Source organism: Onychostruthus taczanowskii, unplaced genomic scaffold (genome assembly GCF_017590055.1).
Source record: "Onychostruthus taczanowskii isolate IOZ18803 unplaced genomic scaffold, ASM1759005v1 scaffold41, whole genome shotgun sequence".
Classification (NCBI taxonomy): domain Eukaryota; kingdom Metazoa; phylum Chordata; class Aves; order Passeriformes; family Passeridae; genus Onychostruthus; species Onychostruthus taczanowskii.
In genome coordinates, this window is record NW_024501571.1 from 1331002 (window position 1) to 1343497 (window position 12496).

The following is a 12496-nucleotide window of genomic DNA, read 5'->3' on the forward strand; positions in this document are numbered from 1 at the left end:
CAGCGTCTTTCCATAGACAGTGTATCTCAGGGAATTTTGAGAAATTGGTGCCTCTTATTTGGTTCATTTGGTATTGGGAGACTCTCTGATGGTCAGTTCTCATGGTTGCTTGGAATCCTCTGTGATAGACAGTTATATGATATATATTTTTCTTACTGCAAACCCATCCTGATGGGTTTTGCAGTGTACACTACCCAGAATTCTTGTGCCAATTTAAAATTCCTTGCTGCCATGTGAACAGAATAAACTGCAGCAATGGTATGCAGAGAAATGTGGCCCTTTGTTTATTGCAATCGCATAAATCTGTGCGTATTGATACTGGTGCAAAGGTCCCTGATGATCCTGAAAGAGAGAATTTGGGCAGGATATCAATCTCTTATGATCCCGAAATAATGCCATCAGATCTTTAACTTCCACTTGAACAAGCACTAAAGGCAGAGAGATGGAAACTTGGATTAACTTCTTAGCCAAGTGACACCTCTCGCAATGTTTTTGACCCTTACTTTAAAGCTGTCACCGGTTGCCTTGATTTATGGAAACACTATCCTTTTAAATCCTCCTCCCTCTTATCTCTGCAGGCAGTTTCCTGATTTGCTTTTCTTTCTCTTAGATCATCCATATTATTCCTTGACAGAGGCTGTGTGGACAGCCACACTTTCGATGGTACTCAGAAAGAAAAATTATTCTCTGTTTTCTAGCTGAACAGAAAATATTACAGATGGTTTTAGTAGTTTCACTCAGAAGACTCCAAGACTTTTTGTTTCAGGTTACAGAAAGAAAAATAATAATTTTTTTTTAAAAAATGCAGGAAAATATCACTGCAAAGTCATTTTCATCTTACTCTAATTTCACAAGCTAAGTTTCCCAGGAAAATCTGAAGTGCACTATAGTAACAGGATACCTTTTCCATCATTCCAAAGAGCTTTCGTCAGTAATAAAGAACCTGTTGGGCTAACTCTGATTCACCAACAAAAATAAAAGCTGGCCCCAGCCCTAGAGATTATGTCTATACAATAGCAGTGTACAGAACTATGACCAGGGAACAGGTCAGAGCATGAGCACACCAATATCTCTGTTATTTAACAGCTGCCATGATCCCTGTTCTGCCTTGTGCCATTTAGTGTTACAAGACAATACCTGGGTGCAGTTCAAGAGACTGCACATGCCTGTTTCCCATGGGCATTTTGGATGTTTTCATCCTGGTGTTTTTTGGAGAGAAGCACGAGTCAGTGTCTGAAGTCAGGCCATGCCATATCATCAGGGGTGAGGGGCACAGAATGGTCTTTTTTTACATTTTTACAGCTCAGACACAGGAGGGAATCTGCAGCTGAAAGACAAGGAAAGTGGCAGCACAAGAAGACAGTGGAGTATCAGCCCAGGGGAAGGAAATTTTGTGAGGCATCACCTGGAGAAACATTGTCTATGCTGGCACAGTCTCAACTGTATTTAAAAGGAGCTTTTCTAGAATCTGTCAGTCAAGATTAAATAAATAATGAAGTCTGGCTTAAACGCTGAGTATAGATAATAGAGTAGGATAGTTAGGTTTTGCTTTTTAGGCAGAAATGCACATTAGTTTTAAAAATTATATGAAACTACCATTGGCCACACTGTTATTATCCCCTGCCCATACTGGTGGCTTTCACAATTTCCTTTGGAGAGAGGACAGTCAAGCTAATTCTGCTCTCATCCAAAAAAAAAAAAGTGATGAGGTGGGACACAAATGAAGCAGAGCACATTTCTCCTACTCCAGTGGTGGCTGATCTGCCTTGTGGAAGCCTGACCTTTCCCAGAGACTCATTCAAACACACTCCATAAAACGTTCAATACTCTCTATTATGTTCATTTTTCTGCCATGGGTTAGGAAAATCTAAAAGAAATGACTGAAAGTTAATTTTACAAAGATGACTACTGTTAAATTAGTTACCATATAACAGGCCTACAGTTGAGATAGGTATCTCCTTTGGTATGTGAGAAACTGTAGAAATAGACTTCTATAAGAGTTTGAAAATATGGGCAAGCAAGTTGTACTTGATGTTCTACTGAAAAGGCATCTACAAAGGGAATAAAACCAGGAAAAAAGACTACAAAATAGCAAGTCAAATATGTCACTTGAATTTAAACAAGTGATCTCAACAGAGTAATAACTTGAAGAACAAAACCCTTAAAGAGAAGGATCAGTGATCTCCTCAATGTGAAAATTAATGTGAAATAAATCTACCTCCAGCAAAGTCACTTTCCTTGTGATATTAGTATTGCAATGTTCTTCTGCAAAGAGATCAAAACTGTCCCACTTTAATTATTTTACATGCAAAACAAACTGGGGACTTGTGGCCCAAAATCTCTAAGTGAAGTCATACAGTTTTTCATGTTTTTCTTTCTCTTTTTATTTATTTATTTTTTAACATGGACCTAGATTATGTTTTCTTTCCTTTCCTTTTCTTTTCTTTTTTTTTTTTTTTTAAGTTACTCTGGTGAAGAAGGGAACTGTAGCATGAATGCCAGAACTGTCTGCAGCACCATCTCCTGCTGCTCCAAACCAGCAATGTGGGTAAGATCACAAACAAACAGCACAATCCCAGTAGGCTCCAAATATCCTGAACTTCCACTCATTAAAGTTGGGCCTTAAAACAATACAATATGGCTTCCCCTAGAGATACTTTTTTCTGAGAAAAAAGAATAATACACTGAATCTTTAAATTTTTTTTTGCTGTGTCTTGAGACTTGTGTAATGAAGCAGGGAAAGTACAGCATGATTTCATTATGTCTTGACTATATACATTGTGAATATTGACTTTTTTGTCAATTAAAATGTAAACAGAGCTTGAAGATTCCACACAGCTTAATACATGATCAGCACAGTTACTCAGACTGTGGATATTTTAAGAACATGCCCAGATTGCAGCTATCAGAAGCAGATAATTTTATTCAATGCAAATATTGTGGCTTTCTTATGTGACTTAAAATGTGCAAAGTTGAAGTTCTCTTTTTCCCAAAGTCAATTACCAGAAAGCTATGGGAGAAGAGCATTTTTTTCCACATGAAACCCAAGTTCTTAAGCTCTGTTCACACAGCTGGGCATGCAGAATCAGCAAAGCTCTTAAAAATTCCCCAGGGAATTAATGTGACTTAATGGCAGTGTAACAATGGAATAGGACTTGTCACAGTCTTCCCAGTGACTTCCAAATAAAATAAAATGTAAAAAATAAATAAAATAAAAAACAACCATTCAACCTTTTCTGACAGAGATAGTTGCAATGGTATTAACCAGCAAATTTGTTCAGACTAAATCTATGATCTTTGCCGTGTTTATTGCGATGAGACAACTGCCACAGTCATTGGAAGTGTAGTATGTGAAAATTTTTCATTGTTTCTGCACTAGTTTCTTCTGCTACAGTAGCTGAGGCAATTTAAAGGCCAACTCGTGGGAATTACTGCAGCACACTGTTAAATGTGAATATTATGCTAATATCACAAGCCAGTCTGATTTAGCAGCTCTTTAAGGCACAGTACAAGATGGCCCCTTGTCTCCTTTGAACTGAAGATATGTCTTTTCTTACTGTGGGGATGATTTTTAACTGATCACTGAGAGACATTTTGAGCATTTTACATAATTTTATGGTCCTTATAATCTTGATTCTCTTTTAATAGAGAAAAATTGGCTGGCCTTCTCATGTGAATCATTCTCGTGTTTGGAAAGGGAAAACAGCCAGTAAATGTTACATAAAAACAGGAGGGGAATTGAGTTACAGACATACCCCAAAGCATCCAAACCAGTAAAACATATCACATATTATTCTTGAACAGTGCAGCCTCTTCAGAGGTACTGGACTGCTTCTCCCAGGTCCTGTTTAATGCATGATTGACAAGAAAATGACACCCCCTGTCTTGAAGCTGGCTTGACTGGCAGCAGTGGAGGGGTCTCCTTTCATCCCACCAAGCCTGAGCACTGAGAGGTCATCCCGTGCCTGGTGTCTCTTTCCTGCTGTCAAAGCATCAGCTGCATCCCTGCTCACTCTGGGTTCCTGCTGCCTGGCACTGCAATGCTGAGTGACACAGCCCAGGGTATTCTCTGTGCCACCCTTGTGCGTTGATGGACGCAGCTAGACCTTGTCTTCTCCTTCCTCCAGACTTTTCTGCAGTTTTCTCAAGCGTGAGCCCCACAAAAGGGTTGATAGTAATTACTAAGCTTAATTACTAAGATTGTGAGGGGGCTGTGAAAAGAGCAGACCTGTAAATTTGTTTAATTTAGTTCCACAACTGAATAAAAAGGAAAGAGGGAGAAAAAGAAGGTAGTGTTTGACAATGTGCAAATCCGTTCAGGTCAGAAAAGGTTAAAAATTGAAAACCTGTTCCTTTGTCCAGCAACCCAATCTAAAAGACAGTCCTGAAAAAAGCTGCTCCTGGAAAACAGCCTCATGCCATTCTGACTCAATAACCTGCCAGCATAAGCTATCAAACCCTGGGCAGGATTCCAGGTATTTAGGACTTGACAGGATTTTAGAGTGAGGTTCAATGCATCTCTCTGCTGAGGACATTTGAACCTACTTCGTCCCACCTAGAAGAATGCCACAAATGCAGCACTATGGTTCAGCTCTTTCTCTTTCCATAGATTAAGTTTCAAAAAATTGGAGCATAACTATCACTTCCCAAGTGAACACCTAAAAAAGTGTGTAGGATAACCAGTGCTGATATTTTTATATGGAATGGTGTGTGTTTAAATCAAAGTTCTCAAAGGAGAGACTGAAAGAACCTCCAACATTTCTGAATAAGATTGTCATACTCACTCAAAATCATACTTTGTTTTATTGAACAATGATTCAGAGTGATGAGAGGATTGCTGTGGGAGGAGAAGGATTTAAATTACTTTTTGTTGTTAGAAAAAAAATTTGATCCTGTTTCCCAAATTCTGCATGAATTCTATTATTACTAAGTAAAAATGAAGACATTGTTTCTGTTTCTCTTTACGGCAGACTTAAGAAACTAGCGTTTTTCTTCCAAACTCATAGAATTTCCTGGACACAGAACTCAAGTGTGCTACCATTTTGCAGGAAAAAAAGAAGGAAAAAAAAATATTCAAAATTACCCAGCTTTCAGAGTAAATCTTATTCTTAGATTTAATCTCACCAAACCTAATCCAAGCTTCTCAATTTTCTCAGACGCACCACACAGTTCAGGGTCTCATTACTGTGTTCACACATCAGTATTTAGCCATTTATTTATTCTGAAAATTTTCTTCATGGTCTAATTCTTATTGTTTCTATTGATGTACGGGCTTCCCGATACAGTGGGACATTAATTCCTAATGGAAGGCACACAAGGATTTTTTGAGAATGCAAGAAGGGAGAAGGCTGAGGAAGCCCAGTCAAAGAGTGATAAAGTATATATTGGGTAGAAGGTATTGTTTTTACTGCCTGGTGACATCACAGTCAGACTGTGTTCTGCACTGCATCTCCTGTGATGTACTTTATTTGGAGAAATACACCTCCCATGGTACAGTGTTTCCTAATGACAAAATTGAGTAGACATGTAGAATTCACTTAGAGAGAAGCTGAACAAAAAAATGACCTACAATAAGTGGGTGTTCCTAGATTAAATACTTTAACTGCTCATTTTGGAGTTCACTTCTCAAACTAACATAGACGCAGGTCATGTTTTCCAAAGAGTAACAGTCTTGACCTCTGTTGGCTGGGTCATAACATTGTTGTGGAAGGCTATTGTGGAGCACGTTCCTTAGGTGAGTTTGTTCCAGTTAGGTCATTGGACTCTGAGATAAAACCTCGCCTGAGACAGTTTGCAAAGATTTGGACTCTTCAAAAAGTCCATGCAAGCCCAAAACAAAAAACAAAAAAAACCAAAAAAAACGAAAAAAAAAAAAAAAAAAACAAAAAACCACACACACACAAAAAAAAAAAACACCAAAAAAACACCAAACCCAAAAACCAAACAAATGCAAAACCCCCCAAAACCCACCCCAACCTGGGGAAAGGCATTGGCCATGGATTAAGAATCTTTTCTGACTCTTTTCCAATAATTTCTTTTATGAGGGGTAGAAAGGAAGGCTGGAGGCAGAGAGAGAGGGAAGCTTACTTCGGAGGAAGGGAGTCAACAGAGCTAAATGATGACTTATGAATAATCATTTCTTTTGTTGTCATGACATTTTATTGCATTTGGCACCAAATGGCTGTGTTGTTGTATGAATTTATGTTCATGCCTCATTCAAATGGAAAAAAAGGAATTAACAATTTGTTTCTAAAATAAAAAGAACATGCAGGAGCATCTGCAAGGAAAATGACCTCTTTCATTTAGTCCAGCTTTAATAATTTGCAAAAGTAGAAATTTACTGTCCAGCTGGTTTGGTCAAATTCTGTTTGGTTCCCCTTGGGCTTTATAGTTAGTCAAGCAGAGGAAGAATCTGCTAGCCATGTTCAAAACTGAAAAAACATGGATAAGATTTTAAAAGGTTGTTGTGCTTCCAGAGACTGTGTCATTCAAGTTTTTGGTTCTGTTTCTTTAATTAATTACAACAATTATCCATCCCTGTCAGAATTCAGGTAAGGACTCCCTGAGACCTGAACACTAGGCAGGCTGTGCTAGGTTAGATGCACTGGCTTGGAGAGCTCATCAAGTGAAACCAGTGTCTGTGGAGCCTGGGGTGAGAAAAGAAGACATCCCACCTCTGCCTAAACTGCATGTTGTGTTTGCCTCTTTCCTGTCTCATCTCAGAGCTGGACTATCCAGTGCCTCCACATATTTCCCCTGAAGCTCCTAGGTTGCCTTCAAAGCTGACAGCAACATTTGCACTAAAGAGAGCTGGAGCTGGGCTTAGCTGAAGCAAAGCTCAGTGTCTGTGGGTGTTCTCCCAGCTGGATACTTGTGTGCCCATGGCAACTGACTTCTCGTGATGTCCACTTTGTGGTGTTGTTCTTGGATGGCTGGAATAGAGAATGCTTTAACAGCTACTTGCTTCACTTGGCTGAGCATGGAATGGTTCCAGTTGTGTAAATAGCTCCTGGTACTCTTCCAGTTTTTCTCCTCACTGCCCCATGGAGATGCATTTGCTTAAGCAGGGCATAGTAGGAGAAGAAGCTCTGCTGGATTCCTCCTCACAAACCTTCCAGAAGATCTCAGGCCTGACCTACAGCATCCCTGTCAGTACAGCCTCTGACCTCTCCTTGAACAAAAAGAACCAGTTTTACCACATTAAGTCATGGTTTTGTCTAATAGCAAATTAAGAGGGATAACTTAACCCATGTGACTCTTGGGCCTCCAGAGGCAATCAGTGAATATCCCAATCAACTGCACATTTGTCTGTCCTTATATGAATCCCATGAGATAACAGTTGCACAAAAAGGAATATTATCTAATTAACACACGCAGTTGGAATTTGATCTTCCATTTTCCTTTGGAATATCCCAGCTGAAACTGTACTCACATCACTACAGGATTTATGAGGATTACACAAAGAGCTTTTTCCCATACACATGGTGAGTATGAGTTTCATCCATCAATGCAAGCTTGCATAAGCCCTGTGAATGAAGGGTTAGGCATGACTTTGAAATCCTATCTCAAGTGGATAGTGGAAAAAATGGAAAGTGCACAGAATATAACATACAATGTGTGGGTATGATTTTTTTTTTTTCTCATGCATAGTTGTAATCTGTAGTTTATGAATGTTAAATTCAGGCTGGAAGGTATAACAACTTGTATAACATAGTTTTCCTTTGTTTGCTTGTTGACTAAACAGCATGGGAATTAAAAATTATCTTCTGATAATCTGTGTTGTAGGAATAACATCTAAAATTTACTGCTGATTTTAGAGGCTTGCTTGCCTCCAAATACCACAGTTGCAGAGGAGAAGAGTGAAAATTAGCACTTATAATCCCCTGGCTCCTAGTTTTTTTATAGCCACATGCCTAGATGCTTCTGGGAAAAATGATTAAGGGAAGATGCCTGAATTCTGGTCTGATATAAATTCCTGAAGTTACATTTGTTCCTGAAGTGAGGTTTTTATGCCTGCTGAAGATATGACACACTGTTAAAAATTTATTTAACAAAAAAAAATTGAAAGCATTCACTGCTGACTCACAACTATTACTCTCCTTCTCCACAGGTACTGGAGTTGTAGAGGGTGTTGAACAATGCAACCGGACAAAAAGTCCATCAGCCTTTCCTACCCAGAGACTATTGTCTCAAACACTTGAAAAAAAAAAAAATCACACAGAGAAACATTACAAAAACGAAGTGGTTTTTCTCCTTTCATGGCCTTTTAGCTTTGCCAGGGTCTCATTCAGACCTTTGAAAGAAGTGGAAAATACTCAGAGGTTTAAAGTAGAGACCATCTTTCCTTTTTCTTTCTTTCTCAGCATTAACTTTCTTTTCAAGCCCTTCAGTATCCTTAAACTTTCTTCCTCCAGGAAGTAGCATTAGGAACAGAGAAAGTCCAGACAGAAAACATGTATTACAGGGGCCATACAGACAGGATAAGCAGGGGAAGAATAACAAATAGAAGACCATTCATGAAGAGCTGGTCTTTGGCATCCTCTGGCATATCCATAGAGGTGGAAATCATGCCAGTTCTTGAGTTCTGTTCAAAACAGTGCAAAAGAAAGGCCAGCAACATCCTATCTTTAGAAGAGCTATCCTAGTTGCTAAAACCTTCACAAGAGAAGGAGGTTTTCAGTCCAGCTTGTGTAGTTTTAATGGACACATAATTTGAAGGAGTGGTGGGCACTGACCTGGAAAATCAGTTTTTAATTGTGATATCTAAGAGATAGAACCAAAAATGTCCAGTTAGTTTTAGCAGCTGAGCCTACAAAAAATTCAGTTGCTCAGAGAATTCCTAATGGTTAAAAAATGTCTTGTAGGCTAGATACTGATCAGGATGCTTTACTTGAATAATTTCTGAAAAATAAGACCCTATAAAACATAATATATTTGCTGGTAAAGAGATATTAATTGCATTTGTACCTCATTCTGTCCAGCTGGATTAAGTTCTTGCTGAGCACATCAGACAGCTTTTATTTCCTCCTTGTCATGCTAAGAAAGAAGGCATTTAATGCTAGAAAATAGCTTTAAAACTATATAAATCTTTGCAGCCGCAAAAGGATCCCCTCAGACTGAAAATCCTTGCTTTCTAAAACAAACTCACTTTGTTAACATATTTTCAGTCCAAATATTCAAAGTAATGTTTAACCCTTGTTGTCTTTTCTCCCCTCTTGCATGATATCCTTGTTCACTTATTGCACTATACTTGATTTAGATCACAGCTCTTCCCTTTTTGCTCAACACAATATACATGTGAGCATGGTGAAGTCTCATTAAAGCAAATAAATGTAAACTTCAGGTCACTCTCTTAGTAACTTTGTATGGAAAGAGAACTGATGCATGTCTTTTGCTACAGATGGATGTATAATAATAGAAATCCAGGGAAAGTTAAATGGACAAGCCTGGATCAGATATACCCTCAAAAATGTCATCATTCTGTAAACCTGAGAAGCTCAACAGGACACTTTGGATGCCAAAAAATTAATCATTTAAAAGTGGGAGCACAGCCTAGATTTAGCCAAGTCCAGGCTTTAGAATTTAGCAACATACATGGATTATAACAAGGTATCTGAAATATGGATTTTTATCTGTTCATATTTGCCATATATAGATGTAGACTTTGTATTTTATTTTCATAATTAAGTTTTCACAATAAAAATGTTTCTGGATCATATGAGTCACCTAGTTCAAATATCCTGTTAAAGAAATGTAACTCCTCAATTTAGAAAATATGGAATATTTTCGTGTCTAAAAAGCTCATTAGTGCTAGAAATTTTTTTAGGCTATCCACAAATTGAATTACAGACTATATTTTGAAGAAAAAATAATGAATAGTGATGGAAAAGGATTGGTTTAGCGATTCACTTATAAATACTAAATGAAAAAAAGACAAGAGAGTGCTGCACCTGGAGACCACGTGAGTTAGAAAAGGATGCTCATTCCAACACTGGCCTCTGGCTTTGGCCTCTCTTTTTAGTTCTGTTCATCCTTGAGGTGTAACAGGTATAACCTTCATTGTTAACTCTAAATTCAGACATTACAAGGATTTATATAATCTGTGGGCAAATTCTATGACCAAATGAGTTGGGTGCTCCACTCATAGGAAAGATTTGATTATCTGAGTCCTTGCATGCGGTGATTTCTCATTCTCTGTTAGCAGAGGTCCATGACAGCAGATTTCAAGTTGATTATCAGCCATCAACCAGTTTATCTCTAAAGTCACAAGTTAGTTTTTCTGGCTGATATTAATCTGGGACATACCTTTTGAGTAGGAGCCAAGATAACACAACCAAGTTCATTTTTGAATGTAAATTTAAGGAACTATTTGAAAGAACCTCACTAAAACAAATAAAGGAAAAACATCATAGGCACCTGTATGTAGACAGAAAATTAACTACCCTGCCAGCTTCTTGTTGGATTGGTCTAAATATTCCTGTGTCATCAATTGCTTTTAATATGAATATTTGGATTTCATTTGAGTAGTGTTGCATAAATCTTTTTTCAGTCTTCATTTAATGTGTGCTTTGCTTGGTCAAGGCCTAGAAACAAAGAAGAATTATTTAAAAATGAACAGGAACAAATTCCAAGGATGAGAAGATATCCCTCAGGAGTTTCAAAGGAACATATACTGAGTAATATTATCAGGAATTCTGTAGGCAAGATTAATTGTTAACGTTCCCAAACACTTGAGAAATCAATCATTAACTTTCATAAGACTCAAAATCTATAATACTTTTCAAGCATGTTTTTCAGCTATCTTCTATTTGCTTTTTATTGCTGAAGTTGCTATGGTTTGAATTTCCAAGCTTTCCTCTGCCACATCCTGTAGGCTGATGTTTTATCTATGTTTAATGGAAACTGATCTTATATGAGCATAGAGCTTGGAGCTGAATTTTCAGAAATCTGTCACCTCTTTCAGGTCCTAAAATAATATGATGAATCTTGGAGTTACAGGGGCAGGTAAGAAACCACCTTATGGCATTTTGCTTCTGTGATTTGGAGATCCCTTGAGAGGTTCCCTTCCCAAAAGACCCAGATGTGTTACTGTAAAACCTAAGGCCTGTTCCATAAAAAATCTTGCTCCAAAGAGAGGACCATACCAGTTTGTCAGGACTCAGGAACTCATCCCTTGGGATCTTTTCATCACACCGGTGCAATTCTTCATTGTGTGGTGCAGTGAAGCTGATAGACAGCTCCACTTGCTCTCTCTGTGAGAGAAGAAATAAACCCCAGAATGTGTGAAATAATCCCCAGAGCACAGTACTGCAAGACTGATGTTTAAAAAGCTCACCGTCTATGAAATGCATTGCATGTCCTTCATTGGATTGTAAGAATTGGGAATATAAAATAATTGTATTATGTCTTCCTTACAACAGTCTTTTTGTATTTGTCATCTCAACAATTTCCAGGGAATTAGTATTAGACTTTCCTATAAGCTGGGAGGCAGGACACAGAGATAGATTACCTTGGACAGGTCTTCAAAAGAGTTGAACCTGGGCCATCACCAGACCACACACTTGTTCCTAACCCAAACAGGTGGAATTCACTCTTTGCTTCCCTTTCACAAAAACAGATCTCCTTATGATTACACTTGGAGTTTCAGCTGCACTGTTACTTCCTCCCAAAGAAGACAGTAGGGTTGTAGCAGATTAATCTGCCTTTTATTTCAATCAGACAAGTAGCTTGACTTTTTAACTGACCCGCTGTGATTTCTGAGTTGAGGAATAACACAAAAGGTTTTTATTAAAACCAAAATACTTAGCTTTTTTGAAACACCCTGCTTGGTATTTGCCTTCTACACACTAAACCTGTTTTTCTTTTATCCCTCCATAACATTTTGATGAAATGGATCCTCAAGCCTTACTATTCAGCAATTGGGCCTTTAAAAACAAATTTTTGATAATATGAGTTTTTGTAACCGATTTATATATTTATTTCTTGGATTTAAGGGGGTGTGAGGAGCTGAGGGCACTGACTGCTTCTTCTAAACCACATGGGGTTCTTTTGGCATTAGCGATGAAGCTGTTCTATGCCAGATAAGTAAGGCTTATGAACAAAGCTACTTGATTTAAAAGTTCATGCACAGGTTACGGAAACACCGGTGGTGTGAGCAGGTTTTCTTCTTCTCGCCCCTTTTAAACCCTTAAACACCTCTTTTCCCAGCAACAGCTGACTCCAGCTAAGGGGCTTATACATGCCCCTTAGAAAGCAAAATGTCTGTGCTTCTGCTTCCCCAGTAAAACCTGGACACAGCTCCTGTGGCAGGCCCTCATTTGCTGCTTAATTCTTTTTACAGGCAGCAGGTATTAAACAAGCTCCTTGCAGCAGCTGTTCTGGGAAACACGGGCAGGGCTCTAATCCCCCTGGCTGAAATGCTCCAAAGTATTTACTGACTCTGCTCAGCTGAGGAGCCTCCAAGTCACTGGAGCCAGACTAACTCTGGGCTCCTGGT